The sequence below is a fragment of the Phyllopteryx taeniolatus genome, chromosome 12 (assembly GCF_024500385.1).
Source record: "Phyllopteryx taeniolatus isolate TA_2022b chromosome 12, UOR_Ptae_1.2, whole genome shotgun sequence".
In the NCBI taxonomy this organism is placed as follows: domain Eukaryota; kingdom Metazoa; phylum Chordata; class Actinopteri; order Syngnathiformes; family Syngnathidae; genus Phyllopteryx; species Phyllopteryx taeniolatus.
In genome coordinates, this window is record NC_084513.1 from 1913973 (window position 1) to 1932193 (window position 18221).

Here is an 18221-nt window from a genome sequence, read left to right on the forward strand (position 1 = left end):
ATGTGGACGGTATGAAACAGGAAAAGCATTGTAAACATCCACAATGCATTGCTAAAATATACAGGGTGAATGGAAAGTAACTCCATATTTTTATGTATTTGTAATTTATTTCTGAAATATAATTCTTACATGGCACGGTGAACGCCTGGTTAGCACATCTGCCTCACAGTTATGAGGACCAGGGTTCAAATCCCAGCCCTGCCTGTGTGAAGTTTGCATGTTCTCCCCGTGCGTGCGTGGGTTTTCTCCGGGCACTCCGGTTTCCTCCCACATCCCAAAAACATGCATGGTAGGTTGACTGGAAACTCTAAATTGCCCTTAGGTGTGAATGTGAGTGTGAGTGGTTGTTTGTTTATATGGGCCCTGCGATTGGCTGGCGACCAGTTCAGGGTGTACCCCGCCTCTCGCCCGAAGATAGCTGGGATAGGTTCCAGCATGCCCACGACCCCTAGTGAGGAGAAGCGCTAAAGAAAATGGATGGATATAATTCTTACAAGAAATGAACATGAGAAGAAAGTGTATTGCATGGAGTTTTATTTCAAATTTGATATGGGCGCCAGCATTAGTCACCAGTCTCTCAACCCGCCTGGGAACCCCATTAACTGATTTCACAAGGAACTCTTGTGGGATGGAAGACATAACTTCTCGTATTCGCCCTTCAAGTTCTTCCAAAGTCATTGGTTTGGTAGAATAGACTTGATCCTTTAATCATGGAACATACACAAAATTCTTTTTAAAAATATTACAACATATAAATAAATAAGTATTTTAAAATAGGGAGTTACTTTTCAATCACCCTGTATATTCAGTAGATTTTATCTTTGGCAAAACTATGTAGCTAGAAAGAGCTTGGATGTGGTTGCGTCTTCCTAACCGGAAAAGTCCAGTGGGTAAATGGTTAACTCAAATCTTAAATCTTGTAATTGAGCTAATGTTCTATTTACATAATTTGGAAATGTGGGAGGAAAATTTACAATGCTGTATCTGCTGAGACTGAACAGATGCAATATTGTACTTTTTCCTCGCACATTACAAAAATATGTTTTTTCTGTCTATATACAGTATATGTATGTGCACTGTTATTGACTTGATGACTAGCCCAGTGTGCACCTCTCGCCTGAAGTCGGCTACGATAGGCTCCAGTAGGTTGCGACTCTTATGAGGACAAATGGTATCAGAAATTGATGGATTGATCATCCATCCATCCATTTTCTGAGCCGCTTCTCCTCACTAGGGTCGCGGGCGTGCTGGAGCCTATCCCAGGTGTCATCGGGCAGGAGGCGGGGTACACCCTGAACTGGTTGCCAGCCAATCGCAGGGCACATAGAAACAACCATTCACACTCACAGTCATGCCTACGGGCAATTTAGAGTCTCCAATTAATGCATGTTTTTGGGATGTGGGAGGAAACCGGAGTGCCTGGAGAAAACCCACGCAGGCACGGGGAGAACATGCAAACTCCACACAGGCGGGGCCGTGGATTGAACCCGGATCCTCAGAACTGTGAGGCTGACGCTCTAACAAGTCGTCCAACGTGCCGCCTGGATTGATCATGTCTTCTGAAAATAATTAACATATCATGATGATCAATGTAAAGTGGACCCTTGCAACCAAAAACACATTGGACATTGGTATCACTTATTAACCCGAGACTGCGACCAAAATGGTCTCGTATGTGACCCTTTTTTCAGTGGGCGTGAGAAAAAATTCCATCGGGTCGCACTTGCCTGTTTTAAGCTCCCTCAAACACAGTCTCACTATAAGACATGGTGGTTGAAAGTCAGTCTTTTTCACTGCTTTAGTCAATCTTCACTTGCTCTCCTGATCTGAAGCGCAAGCGCGGTCTCGTTATTATGAACGGCCGTAACAGCTGCGCGTGCACTGCCCCCTCTGCATGCATGAGAGCGAGACCGGTGTGGCACAGCGGTCCCCTCTGTCATTGGGCGAGGAGGTACCGCCGACATGGGTTCAGACAAGGGCGCAGATGGTAATGGGGATGAGGGATACACATCCCCTTCAGATTCATAATGACCCTGATCCGTCCCCTCCACATTCGCCACGCAGGATTTAAAAATATAAAACCCTCTTCCTCAAGTCCGATCTCTAACTCGGCAAGGCTGACGAATCTTACAGGTCAGACATGGAATTCCTATAGTATAGTCCTTTCTCAAATTATATTTTTGCACAGTTTCCCCAGTTTAATGTTTAAGATCACCAAACAAATGTAAATAGACAAATATAACCCAAGTGAATTTAAAATGCTGTTTTTAAATGGTTGCTTAATTTCTTAAGGAAAACTACTATTCAAAGTTACAGCAACAACTGAAATCAAGCATTTTCTATGACAGGCAATGAGTCTTTCACATCTCTGGAGATATTTTGGCCCACTCTTCCTTGCAAAACTGTTCGAATTCAGCAAAAATGGAGGGTTTTCGAGCATGCCACTGCTTTTAAATCTGTTACAATGTTACTGATGAAAGAACGCGATCATTCCTTGAAGTTGTCGGTCAAATCAGGATACAATAGACAGCACTTTATCTCACTGAGAAATAGGGTAGTGAAAGAAATAAGAAAATCTAAAGCTGACTTTTTCATTACTGCTCTGAATAGTGCGAAGGGAAATTCAAAAATAACCTGGAATTATATTAAAAAACTATTGGGTGTTACACAAAATAACAAAACAAAACTAATGCAAATTCAATTAAATGGAAACATCCTGACGGAACCTCTAGTGATGGCTGATGCTTTTAACAACTACTTCATTGAATCTGTGTCAGAAATCTCTTCTAAGTTTGCAGTAAAACAAATGAAGGAATACCCTGCATTGTCTACAACGCAGTTCTTTACTATTACAAATATTACTGAGACCAAAGTTATCGATTTAATTCATTCACTCAAACCATCTAAGGCAAAGGATGTTTTTGGAATGGACACGAGCATGCTCAAAGATCTAGGTTCAACTCTTGCTCCTCCTATTGCCTCAATCATTAATCTTTCAATTTCATCTGGTCACTTTCCAAAGGCCTGGAAATCTGCTATTGTTACCCCTGTCTTTAAATCCGGTGACTCAACTTCTCTGAATAACTACCGACCTATAAGCATTCTTCCGGCCATTTCCAAAGTTGCAGAAAAATGGGTGTCAGAGCAGATTGTCCATTATTTAATCAGCAGCTCCCCCTCTCTCCACGCCATGCAGTTTGGTTTCAGATCCAAGCATTCCACTGAAATGGCTACATGCCTCTTCATTGAGAAAATAAAATCTTCTCTCGACAAGGGTGGAGTTGTAGGGGCGGTGTTTTTGGACCTCAGGAAAGCTTTTGATACAGTAAATCACTCTGTTCTTCTTACCAAGCTCTCAAAATTTAACTTCTCTCGCAAAGCTGTGAGCTGGATTGAATCATATCTGCATGACCGAACACAATCTGTATCAGTTAACAACTGCAGATCAGAGTCTCTTAGGCTAACCTCTGGAGTCCCTCAGGGATCAATATTGGGCCCCCCTTTTATTTAGTCTTTATATCAACGATTTGCCCACTGTTTGCTCTGAAGCAGAGTGCGTAATGTATGCAGACGACACAGTTTTCTTTGTTCATGGTCGCTCCAAAGATACTGTTGCTGCTAAACTCACTAATACAATGTCCTGTGTCACAACTTGGTTGCAGGAGTGCTGTCTACAGCTAAACGTTTCTAAAACTGTAGGCATGTATCTCACTAAAACAAATAGAGTATCACCTGACCCCGACATACTTGTTAATGGAGAAAAAATGCAAATTGTCAGCCAATACAAATATCTTGGGTTAATAATTGATTCACAGCTTTCCTTTAAAGCCCATATTGACAAATTGTGTAAAAATATCAAATTAAACCTCGCAAATTTTCGTACAATTCGGAATGAAATGTCAACTGAAGCTGCAAAAATTTACCTGCATTCGATGATTCTTAGTCACTTTAACTATTGCATAACCAGTTGGTCCCAGGCTGGTCAGAATGCAAAAAAACCATTGGAAGTTTTGTACAAACAAGTAATTAAAGTGATGGATAAAAAACCAAGGCACTATCATCACTGTGCAATTTTTAAAAAATACAGTCTTTTAAACTGGGACCGTCTTCACATATTTGCAGATTTAAATTTGATTTATAAAGTACTGCATGATCTGGCCCCAGCTCCTCTGGCTGAGTTCATCAGCCAAAGAAACAGCTCTGAGCGTGTCACTCGAGGCTCTGTCAGAGGTGACTGTCTCATTCCTCTGCGCAGGAGCACTTTCAGTAAGTCAGCCTGGTCAGTGAGGAGCGCTGGTGAGTGGAACTCAGTACCTAAGGAGGTTAAACTGCTTACAACATACAAGGCCTTCACAAAAAAACTGAAAATGTGGCTAGTTAACACCTATAGCTGCCAACACTAAAAGACAAGTATGTTATGTTGTCTTTTTGTTATGATCAAAAAAATTATGGTTTTATTCTCTCTTAATAGTATAGTTTGATTATGTATCCTGTATTATAATGTCTTGTAGATGTATTTTACTGCTTTTTTACATCATGGCCAGGGGACTACAGATGAAAACTAGCCTTCTGGCTAATTCTGGCTTTTTTAACCATGTGTACTTCATGTGTTTTATGAAATTGCATTGTCCCCTTTCAAAAATAAACTGAACTGAACAAGTCTGGACTTTGATCAGGCCACTCTAAAACCATTTTGTTGTTTTTTTACGCCATTCAAAAGTTGACTTGCTGGTATTTGGATCGTTATACTTCCCAGCCCAAGTGCGCTTTAGCTTGAGCTCACAAACCGATTGCTAAACATTATCCTTCAGGATTTTCTGTTAAGGAGCAGAATTCATGGTTCCATCAATCACAGCAAGTTGTCCAGGTCCTGAAGGAGTAAAGCAGCACAAGACTATCACACTACCACCACCATGTTTGACTGTATGATGTTCTTTTTCTTAAATGCTGTCCTACCATTTACGCCAGATGTAACAAGACACACACCTTCCAAAAAAAACTCAACTTTCATCTCGTCAGTCCACATAATATGCTACCATAAGTCTTGGGAATCATTCAGAATTTTTTTTTGCAAAAGACGAGCCTTTGTTCTTTTTGGTCAGCAGTGGTTTTCGCATTGGAACTCTGCCATGGATGCCATTGTTTCCCCTCTTTCTTATTGTTGTGTCCTGAACACTGACCTTAACTGAGGCAAGGGAGGCCCTGCAGTTTTTTAGAAGTTGTCCTGAGTTGCTGGATAAGTCATTGCTGTTTTCTTGGGGTAATGTTTGTAGGCCGACCACTCCTGGGAAGGTTCATCACTGTTCCATGTTTTCTCCATGTGAGGATAATGGCTCTCCCAATGGTTGGCTGGATTCCCTTTCCAGACTGATACATGACAATTTATTTCTCGACTGTTCTGGAATTTCTTTGGATCGTGCCATTTTGTTTCAGCTTTTTTCTTCTTTTTTTCTTTTGTCCAACTTGATTTTGTCAGGACATTCTGTTTAAGTGATTTCTTGATTGAACAGGTCTCGAGGTGATCAGGCTTGGGTGTGATCAGTGAAAATTAACCCAAAATTTAATGAGCCACAATTAATTCATGATTTAACAAGGAGGTAAATTTTTCCCCTTGATGAAATCATTTAAAAACAGAATTTAAAGTTCACTTGGGGTATATTTATATATATTAATCATGGGTAACTAGTATTCAAATGAATTACCCGTTGGAAACTCTTAGGTGCAGTGTTTCAGACAATTGATACTTTTGGTTTTGTGCAATTAATACAAAAAAACAAACCATAATAATGGTAATAGCTAAAGTTGGCATTAACCCAGGGCATTGCGACCTCAAATGTAATGGTACTCCCTTATACCACAGTTATGTCTGACCATTACCTCATAAAATTTGAAGTCTTGGCCTATTTCCTTCATTCTGACCACAACCAATGCTATAGCAGCCTCAGCAATTGCCTCATTTACTTCTTATGTGGGTCCTATTCATAAACTCACAAATGATTTTAATGAGGCTCTGTGTAACGCTCTCGACACCGTGGCAGAATTAAGACTTAAAACGCGTCCTAAGAGACTGACACTCTGGTTCACAGATGAAACCCGAGAAGTTAAACAATCATGTCTGAAGCTTGAGCCAGAGCGACACCTTCGAACCGAATCCATTTATTTGATCAGTGTTGGTGAGCAGCTTGGCACACCACTCTTCACTTGCAAGTAGCTTTGCATCATATCACCTCTCATGTAAAAAACTGATCATGCAGTTTATAAGCACGAGCCAAGACCATTTCTTCACATGGTGTGGGAAATGTATTTTTATCAGACTTGTCTTTATAAAGTTCATTATGTGCACAACAACATTTTTTCTAACATATTAGATTAAATTAGCAAACGTCCCACCAGGCCTGCCACGATAATTACTATATCGACATATTGTTCAATAAATGGACACAATAATTTTTCCGGACTCGATAAATTGTTGTGGTGAGAGAGAGCACGTGGCTCACACAGAGAGCCGACAAGGTTGGACAGCTGTGTTATTAGCCGCTCATGGAACGCCAGCGGACCGGTACACTGTTGCCAATGTTGGCTCCGTCCAATACGGCATAGCCTTGTTCCACGTGCAGCACGTAGATTCACACAACAGAGACACTTCAGGGAAAGTTAACCGTTTGTTCACTAGCCCGCGAGTTAAGAAGCTAAACAGCTCTCTCCACCGCAGCGATGTTTAAAATATCAGCGCTTTGCTCTCAGTTGTTGTGTGAGTCCCCAATTAACACAAATGGAAAGTTTGTTTGTTTGTTAGCCCGCGAGTTAAGGCGCTAAACAGCTTGTTCCACCGCTGCAAAGTTGTTTAAAACGTCAGCACCTCTTTCCGAGATTGACAGGTGAAGGGCTCGTCTTCAGTCGACCAACCACACAGCATTGCAGTCGAGGGTGGGCCTTTTTACATGATTTCCCTTTTTTTTATTTCAGAGGCATAAACCCGGCCCCCCTCCAATATTGTTTATTGTGATAGTTTTTGGAAAAATATATCGTCTTCAACAAATTATCGTGACAGGCCTACCCATGGCACACCTGACACTCACCGCACACTAGTGTGCAGCGGCACACTGGTTTAAACTACAGTTTATACACACATTAAAATAAAATATATTTTGCCATGAAGTTTTGGCATGTGATGGCATTCCAGACAACAGTTTCATCATGTATGACTTGTGTTAATCAGGTAGATATTTTGTTAATTCATTATAGTTTAACCATAATTTCAAATCCAAATTCTCCAATGTTCTTTGGTGTTATATTACACTATATTGCCAAACGTATTCGCTCACCTGCCTTGACAGATATTTAAGTGACATCCATTCTTAACCAATAGGGTTTAATATGAGATCAGTCCCACCTCTGCAGTTGTAACAGCTTAAACTTTGTGCACTGATGCACAGTCAAGTTGGAACAGGAAGAGGGCCATTTCCAAACTGTACCCACAAAGCTGGAAATGTCCAAAATATTAGCCCCTTAGCGACACTGAAAGAAATTGAATGAGTCAGCAAACCAAGAGATTTTGGACAGTCAGTTTGGCGATCACCCCTTCCTGTTCCAACATGTCTGTAAACCAGTGCACAAAGCGAGGTCCATAAAGACATGGATGAGATAATTTGGTATGGATGAACTTGTCTGGCCTGTACAGTCCTGCCCGCAACCCAATAGAACACCTTCGGGTTGATTGTGAGTGGACAGTGAGCCAGGCCTTCTCATCCAACATCAGTGTGTGACCTTACAAATATGCTCCTGGAAGAATGGGCTAAAATTTCCATAAACTCACTCCTAAACCTTGTTGAAAGCCTTCCCACAAGAATTGAAGCCGTTATAGCTGCAAAGGGTAGGCCAAAGTCATTAAACCATATGGATTTAGAATGGGATATCATTTACTGACCTCTACTTTTGAAATACAGTGTTACACATTTAAATTACTCTTAAGTTATAAAAACTTTTTTTTCCCCTTCTCCAACGTGGCACTTTAATACTTCTCTACTGAAAGATGCAGAGTTTGATATATTTGTAATGAAGAAATGGAAAGATTTTCTAGATATGAATGATTCTCCAACTATATCCCCATCCTTACTTTGGGAAACAGGGAAAGCTGGAATTAGAGGCAAAATCATATCGTACTCTTCCTACAAGAAAAAAAAAAAAAAAAAAAAAAAAAAAAAAAAGAAAGCAAACTGGAGATGAAAATCAAAACTCACAGAAGAATATGCAATAAATTCGACAGACCTACTTAGGAACCAACCTTATCATGATAACTTGATTGAATATGATCAAAAGGTACAGAGTTCCTACTAGAAAAGCTAAGATACACTAATTTTGAGCACAATAATAAATCAGGAAAATTTCTCGCAAACCAACTTCATAAAGAAAAAACTAATTACAAACATACAAGATTCAAATGGCAAATTTAATCAATCACCACATGATGATATATTCTACAACTACTAGAGTAGCTTATATTCATCCCTCAATAAGCCAAATAATGGCAAACGTTTTTCAATAACCTAAACAGCCCTCAATTAACTTCAGAAAGTAAAGAGTTTTTAGACGCCCCATTAACCCTCGTTAAGTTACATAAGGCCTTCAACGATATGCCAACAGGTCGAGCGTCAGGCAATGATGGATTTTCCAGTTATTTCAACATTTCTGGTCTATACTAGAACCACAATTTTGATAAATATAATAACTAAAGGCCTAATTAGAAGCCATATGAACACAGCCACAATAAAACTACTACTGAAACCAGGGAAAGAACCCACTCACCCAGCTAATTACTGACCACTGTCACTAATTAATACGGACATCAACATTATTTCTAAGGCTTTAGCCAACAGACAAGAAAAAAATTCTCCCATCGATAATACATTCTGAACAAACAGGTTTTATTAAAGGACGGAGCTCCATCAACATCAGTCGCTTAATAAACCTAATGAGTACGTCTCAGCGTAATAATCTAAAAACAACTGCCTTGTCACTAGATGCAGAAAAAGCCTTTGACAAAGTTAACTGGTCGTTTCTTTTGCTGTACAAATTTGGCTTTGGTGATTCATATATTCACTGGATTGCAACGTTATACAACTCACCCAAAGCAACTGTCACCACAGATGGGGTCACCTCACAAAGTTTCACTTGACAAAGAGGAACTATTCAAGGATACCCACTCTGGCCCCTGCTATTCGCACTATTTATATCGAACCACTGGCAATAGCAATATGGCAGAGCACTAGTATTAAAAGGTATCTGGTACTCCTCCTGCATCAGGGGGAAAAAAAATATATATGTCAAATTTAACGCAGATATCCTTTATTTAAAAGATCGGAAAGCATCACTTCAACCAGGTTTTAACAAGACATTTTCGCAATCATCAGAATATGCTAATAAAATCAATAATACTCCCTATAATGAGTAACTCATGGAATCCTAAGGACAAAACTCCAAACATTCCTATTTTGACAGGGATTATCAAATATCTAGGCATTAATATCTCAGCAAAACTTAGAATTAATTAAAATCACATTATTTGAAAAATCTTGTGATTTAAAACGTTGGAACAGCCAACCTCTCACTTCTACGACGTATAGCTACAGTAAAAATGAAAACGTTATCACAAATTATTTTTTTTCAATGATCCCATTCAAACCCAAATTAAAATGATTCCAAATGCTAGACTCTGCCATTTTAAAATTTTACTCTTAACATAAGAAAAATAGCATTAGCCTAGCTACCCTTCAGAAAGATAAAACAGGAGGGGGACTGGACACATCCAACTTAAAACACTATTACTTAGCTAGCCAAACACCTATTAAATGGTTACATCCAAATGTTGAACAACAATCTTGGCTGGAACTAGAACAGATAAACTGCAATAGCACCAAACCTTCAGACCTTACATTTATCAGCACGTCTCAAACGCCATAATTGTTTTATGAATCCAATTGTTGCAGCCACTTTATCATCTTGGTGGAAAGTCTAGAAACTACACAATCTCAGTCAGGAAAATATCATTCTTCCCCAATCTGGCACAATCCCGATTTTGAGATGACCAAAATACCCCTTTACTGCAGCACATGCGAACAAAGTGGAATTGACCACCTATATCACTTTTTCAAAAATAATGCATTCATGTCACGTGAAAGCTTATTACTTTCAAGTACTAATTGAATACGCTTACCCATTGCAAAATGGGAAAATGACCTTGACTGACAATGATTACTGGGCACAAATCTATAGAAATACATTCTCAGTGACAAAAAACCCCCCGGTACAGAAAATCCGGTTCAAAGTACTCATAGATCACACGTTATGCAATATAGGATGCATAAGATGGGCTATTCACAATCAAACATGCACTCATTGCACTGAAAACTCTCCAGACACTTATTTTCATGCTCTTTGGCATTGTACACCCGTACAGCGCTTCTGGTCACTAGTTACACAAACTTTCCTCAATTTTGAACTGTAGGATTACGATTTCTCCTAATCTTCGTCAGATGGGTGATTTAAAAGGTATAGATCTTCCAAATAAACATGCTCAACTAATACTTGAATTCTAGCAATCGCTGAACAAAAACAAAACAATACTGTTAAACTGGAAAGATAAACAAACACGCTATTCAGCATTAACCAATGGCAAAATTTTGTCTGAGTAAATACTAGAAAATATCTAACGTAATAAGCAAATGGATAACCAAGAAAAATTGGTCACCTTTCAATAAAAAGGCAAACCTTGAAACCTGATTCTGTTTGCCTTGGAAAGAATGTCACACAGAAATGTAATGTAATGTGACCAAATTATATCTTCTCATATTAGACCCCTGTGCACGCCATAGGGTCACTTGCATGTACTTGAACCCCTATCCTTATGGATCTGCGAGGTTGGCCTCTGGGGATGCTGGGCCTGTTTCTCCCTCCTCTTCTTAGGTCAGGTTGTGTCCGTGTTGCCCTCCTGGGGGTTGCCGGTCCCGGGGCTGCTCTCCGTCCCTGGGTACCGGGGAGGTGCCCGCTCATCCTGGTCTCCGGGTGGGGGGTTGGGGGCCGTGCTGCTGCGTCCCGGGCCCGTCTTCTCTTCTTCCCTCTCCCCGGGGCGTTCTGCTGGGGTCATTGGCCCTCTCTCCATCGGGCTGTATTGGGTCCCTGGCTGACTTGGGACTTATGGTAGGGTGCCAGCGCCTCCTGCCTTGGACGGGCCCGCCTTCTGTGCCCTGTTCTGATCGCTGGTCGGTTCCGGGGGGTGTTAGCTGTGGGCTGGGGAGGGCCTGCCCCCCTTTTTCTCTGTGGTCTTCCAGCCGGTCGGGCCGGAGCCGCAGGAGTCTAACCTCTTCACTAACACTAAATACTTTGCACATTGGGCACATTCAGATCTCATTCAGGGTTCCCTGGGGGACTGGCACAAGGAATGATGGGGGGGGAAGCGGGCTGGCTGCTGGCACATCTGTGCTGTTGTCCGGTCTGGTTGCCCCCCCCCCCCCCCCCCCCCTTTTCTCTGCCCTGCCGGTCCTCCAGTTATACACCCATCTTTGGTGGGGAGGGCAGTGTTGGGCTGGGGAGGACACTCGGCCGGGTATCCCAGCACTCCAGCCTGCTTTCCGGCCTGCCATGCCGCCTTTCCCCCGCAGATTTTTAATGCTCCACATACATTCGCACATGCTTTGGGGAGCTGGTTGGCCTGGGTTGGGGTGATGGTTACAGGTCGTCATTGGTCTGTGACCATCTCGCCTCACCCCCACTAGTCTCCCAAAGTTTGATGCACTACACCCCACCACACCCGATCACAGCACAGGGATAATGGTTCCAGTCAGGGACCAGGTAACCATAGTAATGGGGTGAGTGGTGGGTATTTACATTTCTCTTGGCTTGGCCTTGGCTCAGCTTTTTCTTCTACAACATGCCTTTAAGATACAATTGGAGCTCTGTCGCATCTTTTATTTTATTAATTTTTTTAAAAACGGTACCGTGCAATTTTTTACGTCAAAATGATTTGGTTCGGTACTTGGTGCAACACCAATATACATACATGTATGTATGTACGTATGTATCTATGTAAATTTTTAATGAATTGTCAAGGTATCGGATTGGTACTCCGTATAGGGAGATCCTTAAAATCAAAGAACCGGATGCCAAAAACATTTATCGGGACACCCTTAAATGTGATATATCACGGTATAAACAGTGTAAAAATGATAATGAAGTGTTTCTGAATGGGTTATTTAAATGTGAAATGTAAATATTTCCTGTTAAAAGGTGAAGAAAGTATGAGATTTAGGGCCAATCCCAATTCTACCCCTTAGCCTTTGGTTTTGCGCGTGCATGTGAACGAAGGGGTATCCCAATTCCTAGGGGAAGGGTGTGGTCGGGGGCTCAAGGGAAAGCGAGGGGTATGGGACTCCGCCCCCACTGACAGGCGAAGAGCTTGCTGACAAGAAAGCGGAATGGACAAGGAAGTACATAGATAGTCATACTAAGGACAGTCATGGTTGGTAAACGTCTCATTATGACGAGCTTGCACATTGCTAGTGTCTACCATCAGCCTACGGAGACAATTTCACATTAAACTGACGTCACTACAATGTACTGCATTTTATGAACGATTAGAAAGAATTATTAGACAGCTACTGCAAGTCATATTCAGAAGCTACTCAGCTAATGTAGCGTGGCTTGTAATGTCGCTTCCGAGTATACTGTGACGTTCGCTTTTCATATAGTTAAGCTGTAGCCTATAATCACTCATGTAATACAGCAGTTCATCGTCGTGAAACTGTTAGCTTAGTGTTTAAATATTCACGGCCGACATGCTTACTAAACACACGAGGTCTGGTCAATGCTAGAAATACTGTAACTGGACACCTTATCCTCCACAGGGACACGACAGGACAACAGTTTTCTACAACAGCGCACAAAACTCCTGAAATACAAGCCCAGTTGCAAAATGACAACAGTCACAAAATGCAATTATAAAATTCCTTTTAGAGGAATAAAAAAAAAAAAGACAAGCAAAAAAAAGAAAAAAGTTTACACAGCTTTCCAGTTAAAATGTAGATACTGTATTTAAATTTTTTGTTTGTTCTTAACGTTATTTCAAATTTAGCAAAGCTAAATTGATTAAAACATGTAATTTTAAGAGCTATCAATTTGTAGATCTCAAAACAGAATTATGGTGCAAAATAGAGCAAACGAACAAATAAGAGCACTAATATAAATATTCAACGTACTAAAATAGTTTTAACTTTCTAAGCTCCTAACAGTCGATCTTAACTTCAATAAACTGCAGCATAAGTCTTCATGTAACTTCATGTGTGCATTTTTCTCTTGACAGCCCTTGTTGAGGCTGTTTTTTTCTTTTTTTGAAATAGTTGATGCAGATGCCACAAAAAGCCAAAGAAAAAGCAAGACAGGTGTGCAATGTGCAGAGAAAACGCTTTGATGCCTGCTGAACTGAGCTCTGCGCTGACATCCAACGTGCCAATGATCCAATTTTTGTTTTAGAAAAAAAAGGTACATGGCTGTGATTCTTACTGAAATGAGCTGTAGTGAGGTACAGTGGGTACGCAACGTATTCAGACCCCCTTAAACTTTTCACAGTTTTATATTGCAGCCATTTACTACCAATCAAAGTTACATTTTTTCCTCAATGTACAACCCCAATTCCAATGAAGTTGGGACGTTGTGTTAAACAAATAAAAACTGAATACAATGATTTGCAAATCATGTTCAACCTATATTTCATTGAATACACTACAAAGACAAGATATTTAATGCTCAAACTGATAAACTTGCATTAACTTCGAATTTTATGGCTGCAACACGTTCCAAAAAAGCTGGCATAGAGTCATGTTTACCACTGTGTTACATCACCTTTTCTTTTAACAACATTCAATAAACGTTTGGGAACTGAAGACACTAATTGTTGAAGCTTTGTAGGTGGAATTCTTTCCCATTCTTTTTTGATTTACAGTTTCAGCTGTTCAACACTGCTGGGTCTCCGTTGTCGTATTTTACGCTTCATGCGCCACACATTTTCAATGGGAGACAGGTCTGGACTGCAGGCAGGCCAGTCTAGTACCCGCACTCTTTTACTACGAAGCCACGCTGTTGTAACATGTGCAGAATGTGTTTTGGCATTGTCTTGCTGAAATAAGCAGGGGCGTCCATGAAAAAGACGTTGCTTGGATGGCAGCATATGTTTCTCCAAAACCTGTATGTACCTTTCAGCATTAATGGTGCCTTCACAGATGTGTAAGTTACCCATGCCATTGGCACTAACACAGCACCATACCATCACAGATGCTGGCTTTTGAACTTTGCGGCCTGGAGGACATGACGTCCACAATTTCCAAAAACAATTTGAAATGTGGACTCGTCGGACCACAGAACACTTTTCCACTTTGGCTTTTGCTTTGCTTTGCATAGTAGAGTTTCAAGTTACACTTACGGATGTAGTGCCGAACTGTATTTACTGAGATTGGTTTTCTGAAGTGTTCCTGAGCCCATGTGGTGATATCCTTTACACATTGATGTCGGTTTTTGATGCAGTACCGCCTGAGGGATCGAAGGTCACGGGCATTCAATGTTGGTTTTCGGCTTTGCCGCTTACATGCAGTGATTTTTCCAGATTCTCTGAACCTTTTGATGATATTATGGACCGTAGATGATGAAATCCCTAAATTCCTTGCAATTGTACGTTGAGGAAGATTGTCCTTAAACTGTTTGACTTTTTTCTCACGCACTTGTTCACAAAGAGGTGAACCTCGCCCAATCTTTGCTTGTGAATGACTGAGCAATTCAGGGAAACTCCTTTTATACCCAACCATGGCACCCACCTGTTCCCAATTAGCCTGTTCACCTGTGGGATGTTCCAAACAGGTGTTTGATGAGCATTCCTCAACTTTCTCCGTCTTTTTTGCCACCTGTCCGAGCTTTTTTAGAACTTGTTGCAGCCATAAAATTCTTAAGTTAATGATCATTTGCTAAAAACAAAGTTTATCAGTTTGAACATTAAATATCTTGTCTTTGTAGTGTATTCAATTAAATATAGGTTGAACATGATTTGCAAACCATTGTATTCTGTTTGTATTTATCTTTAACACAACGTCCCAAATTAATTGGAATTGGGGTTATAAATATATGAGTGTCACAGCAAAGGGTCTAAATACTTACGGCTGTGTGATATTTCAGTTTTTCTTTTTTAATAAATCAGCAAAAATTTAAACAAACATTTAAACATTACATTTTTTTTCTGTCAATATGGGGTGCTCTGGGGTCATTAATGAGGAAAAAATAAATTTTAACAAATGGCAGAGGCGGACGACTGGTTAGAGCGTCAGCCTCACAGTTCTGAGGACCCGGGTTCAATCCCCGGTCCCGCCTGTGTGGAGTTTGCATGTTCTCCCCGTGCCTGTGTGGGTTTTCTCCGGGCACTCCGGTTTCCTCCCACATCTCAAAAACATGCATTAATTGGAGACTCTAAATTGCCCGTAGGTGTGAATGTGAGTGCGAATGGTTGTTTGTTTGTATGTGCCCTGCGATTGGCTGGCAACCAGTTCAGGGTGTACCCCGCCTCCTGCCCGATGACAGCTGGGATAGGCTCCAGCACGCCCTCGGCGACCCTAGTGAGGAGAAGCGGCTCAGAAAATGGATGGATGGATTTTAAGTAATGGTGCTTTTGTCAAAACCCAGAGTGGTGTCCTACCAACCAGTGGCCCGACTTTGTGGGGCTCTTACATTCATGCTGCTCTCAACTGGCCGTTGCCAGGCAACCCAGAAACACAGACTACACGATTTCCCAAAATGAAAACACGACAAACAACTCAACTGTAATTAAGAGAACTGTTGGAATTTCATTTGGTTTCACAGGGATGGCATATTCCTTTTCCCAAACTGATCAGAAGTAAATTTTTGTCATGTAAACAGTGAATCCAAATGTATCGGACTGTGCTCTGTCTGCATATGCTCGGTCTTTCAGTAAATGCTCGCCCGACGTCATCGTTTACACAAGCAATATGGTGGCTTCCGACCAGAGCTATTTGGCAGAGATCTTGTTTTTCATTACTTTTACGTTGTTTTTCATCAAGAGCTTTTTTAATAAACAAATAAAAACAATGGCAACTACTGTGCTAATTAGAAGATGCACTTTCAACTTGATTAATGACGTGACGTTTACGATGATGTGCGCATGTATACACCCAATCGAAATACACACACGTGAAGGAATAGCTTTGAGTGGCAACTGACTATAAACCAGATTTGAAAAGGACCGTTGAGGGCAAGGAAAGCCAGAACTCCATGTTCAGAGCTCCTTGTTCATCTTGTTAATGTGTGACATTTACAGTAGTCTCTATATGTAAGAGAGCGAGCAAGTGACGAAGAGATGGGAGCAGTTAATGTGTGGCAAGGAGAGTCAAACGGGGGGAAAAGTGGCACTTGGCCACTCGACATCCATTGCATCCTGAAGAGAGATCCCCCCCCCCCCCTTAGGGGATGTCGTCAGTCATTGCCAACTGTGAGGCTGTGAAGCCCTTTGAGACACTTTTTTGATTAAGGGCTATACAAATAAACTTGTCATTGAGCTAACGCTCACACGCACCATACTGACTGACCACCTGGCAGGCAGTTCAAAGTCTTCTGCAACTTTAGAAGCATAGCGTATTTGGATATATATATAATGGATGGATGGATGGATATTCCTATAATCTACATTGCCAAACAGGCTCCTTGCTCCAAATCCTCCTTAAGTATCTATGATGAAAACAATGAGGTTATCATAAAATGCTCTAGACTAATTCAGACCCTTGAATGTTAGTAAATACATTGGTCTAGGGATGCACAATAACTATCAGGCCAATAGTTATTGGCCCGATATTGGGAGGGATGACGTCACACTCAATGGTCCGATACCGAAAAAATTGGACCGATAAGAGCCATATCATTCAGTGGCACGCCAGCGGCTGCTGTTTGCATTGGCTTGGGAGAGTCATGGATATTTTCACTAGAATTCTTCACCTACAACACCAAAAATAATCAATAGCCCAAGTAAATTAGCATATGATCACCAGCACTTGTTGAAAATACTCGCCTATAGTGACTTTGAGCTCATAACTACGATGCTCACGTCCCTCGGAGAGCTGCTCTCGGCAAGACCCGGGCGACCAACAAAGCAGTGGACTCGCATGGCAAATCAAGCTGACACAGGATTGAGCGGGGGCAGTTTGGCCGCATGGAGAAGAACGGTTGTCGCGGTGGGCTAACAGCTAAGGTAAACTAACCCCTGCAGAACACCGCTCCTACACACCTTCCTTTGTAACATTCACTCACTGGATAATAAATTACATCTACAAATGGAATAAACAAAACACACAAGGGCCCTCCTGCAACAGTTGTGCTGTCCTCATTACCTGTAACTATGTGAGACAAGACAACCAGCGAACTAATAAAGCTCTGTTCACAAGGAGTTCTTTTCTTGCTTTTATAAAAGTTTCGTGTTGATACAAATATATAGCTATGGTAAAAAGATGAACGCTTCCCAAGGCTGAAACGTTTAGAGCACAATTTAACGCGTTGTGAGCCGTTTACAGATTTCACTTTTACTGTGACGAGGAGACGACTATCGTGACTTCTACCGGGAGAAAAATAAAGATTGTCTATGAGGGGAAGATGCTCTTAGATTGCTAGAAAACCAAACTATCCTTACAGATCTTTCGCTCTGACAATTTTACCCCAAACGTTTTAACAGTTTGCATTATGCAAGTATCCACGATGAACAATATTTTTATCAGCAAACATAACACTAACCTCATGAAATAAGGATGTTTTAACCTAAAGACATTGCACAATAACAAAATACAATTACAAATACAAATGTATGCATTGCATCTCAATCATATTGTACTTGTGTATTGTTGTGACAATAAAAATGCATTATTATTATACAGTGGGGCAAAAAAGTATTTAGTCAGCCACCAATTATGCAAGTTCTCCCACTTAAAAAGATGAGTGAGGCCTGTAATTTTCATCATAGGTATACCTCATCTATGAGAGACAAAATGAGAGAGGGAAAATAAATAAATAAATGTATTAGCAAATTATGGTGGAAAATAAGTATTTGGTCAATAACAAAAGTTCATCTCAATACTTTGTTGTATACCCTTTGGTGGCAATGACAGGTCAAACGTTTTCTGTAAGTCTTC

At 40.9% G+C, this 18221-nt stretch overlaps 1 protein-coding gene across 16 annotated transcripts in view; it reads right to left on the bottom strand.

Annotated features, from left to right (window-relative positions):
* rbm44 (RNA binding motif protein 44) overlaps positions 1-18221 on the bottom strand; it is a 53506-nt gene that overhangs the window by 18239 nt on the left and 17046 nt on the right. The gene's annotated exons all lie outside the window — the stretch shown is intronic.